Here is a 2,461-nt window from a genome sequence, read left to right as displayed (position 1 = left end):
ATTGTTGAAAGTATTATATATGTCCCCCTTTTCCTCCCATTGACCCCTCCAGTCCACCCTCATCCCCCCTCCCACCTCCACCCCAGGCTCTTACCACCCCACTATCTTCGTCCATGCGTTATGCATACTAGTATATGCATACAAGGTCTTTGGTTGATGACCTTCCACCCCCCACCCTCTCCCACCTTTCTTCTGAGATTCCACATGATAGTCCATTTTAAAAGCATCCAGGTCTAGAGATCTTTGGGATGGAGTTTTGTTTGCTGTTCTTTTGTTTGTTTGCCTTTAATAAGAAGGCCAACAGCCTTCTTTCCTTTCTTCCCTATCACAGGCTTCTTGCCTGGAAGCCCCTTCTTATCTGACCTGGCTTTTAGCACTGCTGCTGCTTTATCCACCTGGAACTTACGGTTCTTGGCCTGGCAAAGAGTGGTGTTCCGGTGCATGGTCTTTGCATATGGGTTTAGCTTCAACGTGATTCTCGGGTGTTTTAGTGTATTCCTCTTCAGGACTATGATAAGAATCTTCTTGCACCGCAATGTATGGAGGACTCTGGATTCCTGGGCTTTTCAAGATTCTGCTAAGGTCTGTATTGAGCATCTTTTGCAAGGGAAGGTTGTAGTTACCCTTGAGAGAGGCAGCTTTATGCCAAGTGTCATAGGTCATCTAACTTGTGGAAAGCATTTTCAGTCCAAATGCAGACATGGCCCACATGTCCACCAGGAGCAAGTTTCAAAATGTTCAGTTGACTTACATTAAGCAGAGTAATTCCAGGGATGTTTTTGAAGGCTTTGATGGTACCATTGTCCTCATTATAGATGATGCAAGGTCCCCTGCTCTAGATATGATGACAGTTTCTCTTTTGGCCTCTGCCAGCTCTCATCTGATGAGAGGCATAGACCTTTTTTATATCATTCCAGGCCTTAAGTTTTTAAGAAGCAAAACTGCCTCCTGGTTTTCTTATAGCCTTCAACTTTATCTTCAACCACCAAAGGAAATTTAGGAACTTCCTCAATATGATGACCTTTAGACATGAGCAGTGCTGGTAAGTCCATGGCAGCCAGGACAGAAGGACAGAGTAGACAATATATTGCTTCTGTGTTATGTTCCCTCTGGTGCCAATGGTACCAGGTTTTGGTTGATATAAAGATCTGGCCCCCATAGCATGTATTTTCTTTTTTTAAAAAAATATATTCTATTGATTTTTCACAGAGAGGAAGGGAGAGGGATAGAGAGCTAGAAACATTGATGAGAGAGAAACATCGATCAGCTGCCCCCTGCACACCCCCTACTGGGGATGCGCCCACAACCAAGGTACATGCCCCTGACCGGAATCAAATCTGGGACCCTTGAGTCCGCAGGCCGATGCTCCATCCACTGAGCCAAACCGGTCAGGGCCATAGCATGTATTTTCAATAGGACCCTGGCCAGAACGATGAGTTCCACCACCTCAAACTCTGGGAACTTGAGCCACAGCTCTGCCAGCACTCCAAGACTCAGCACTGATTTCCTGACCTGTCAGTTCACTGACAGTATAGAGCTGTCTATTGTTTTTTCGCAAGTTAGAGTAAACAAAATTTACAATATCTGGTCAAATGGGAGTCTGGAACACAGCAGGCAAAGTGACATTTTTGCCAGATGAGTCTCCCTTTTCGGAGTACACTGATATCAGCGGGCGAGCACACGCCCTGTGTGGAGAGAAAAGAGCCTCGCTCCTCTCACCCCAGGGGCTCCCACAGGAAAAGACTGGAGTTCTAACTACCAATTGCATTTCTTGTGAGTCTGTTTTAAATTCCCTTTTTCTTTTTTTACCAGTTTGGCATTTTATGTTTTCCAGGAATTTATCCACTTTATTTACATTTGTTTTTTAAATCTGTAATTATTCCCTTATCTTTATTTTTTTATTCCTATTTTATTTACTTTTGTTGGCTCTTTTTCTTCTATGAGACTTATCAGGTTTGTCTTGGTAATATTTCAAAAGCAGAGCTTTTAGTCTTACTAATCTCCTTTACTAAAAAAATTATTACATTGTTTCTTTTTTATTATATCATTTTTCTTCATTGGGTTTGCCTTGATGTTCTATTTTATAACTTATTCAGTTGGATGCTGAGCATATTTCTTTTAAACTTTTATTGTTTCCTGATAAGTATATTTAAAGGATAAATGCTTTTCTAAATACTGCTTTCGTTATGTCTCATACATTTTGTGTTTTCACATTCATTTAATTCTAGATTTTTTCTTTATTCTGATTATAATTTCATTTTTAAACTATGAGTTATTTAGTAACATAGTATTTTTTAAATAAGGGACATTTAAAAATTTCTGTTACTCATGTCTACTATTATTTTATTATGTTTGGAAGATGTAATCTACAAGATATTGTTCCTGAAAACTTTATTGAGACCTCTGTTAAGCCTAAAAATTTGCATAAGTATGTACATACTCCTAAAATATGTATTTGCTA

General features: G+C 40.0%; 1 pseudogene; it reads right to left on the bottom strand.

The window, feature by feature from the left end:
- Positions 1-233: 233 nt before the first annotated feature.
- LOC102761887 lies at positions 234-1,768 on the bottom strand (annotated as a pseudogene).
- Between the last annotated feature and the right edge of the window lie 693 nt (positions 1,769-2,461).

Source organism: Myotis davidii, unplaced genomic scaffold (assembly GCF_000327345.1).
Source record: "Myotis davidii unplaced genomic scaffold, ASM32734v1 scaffold159, whole genome shotgun sequence".
In the NCBI taxonomy this organism is placed as follows: Eukaryota; Metazoa; Chordata; class Mammalia; order Chiroptera; family Vespertilionidae; genus Myotis; species Myotis davidii.
This window is presented reverse-complemented; position numbering and strand designations above follow the sequence as displayed.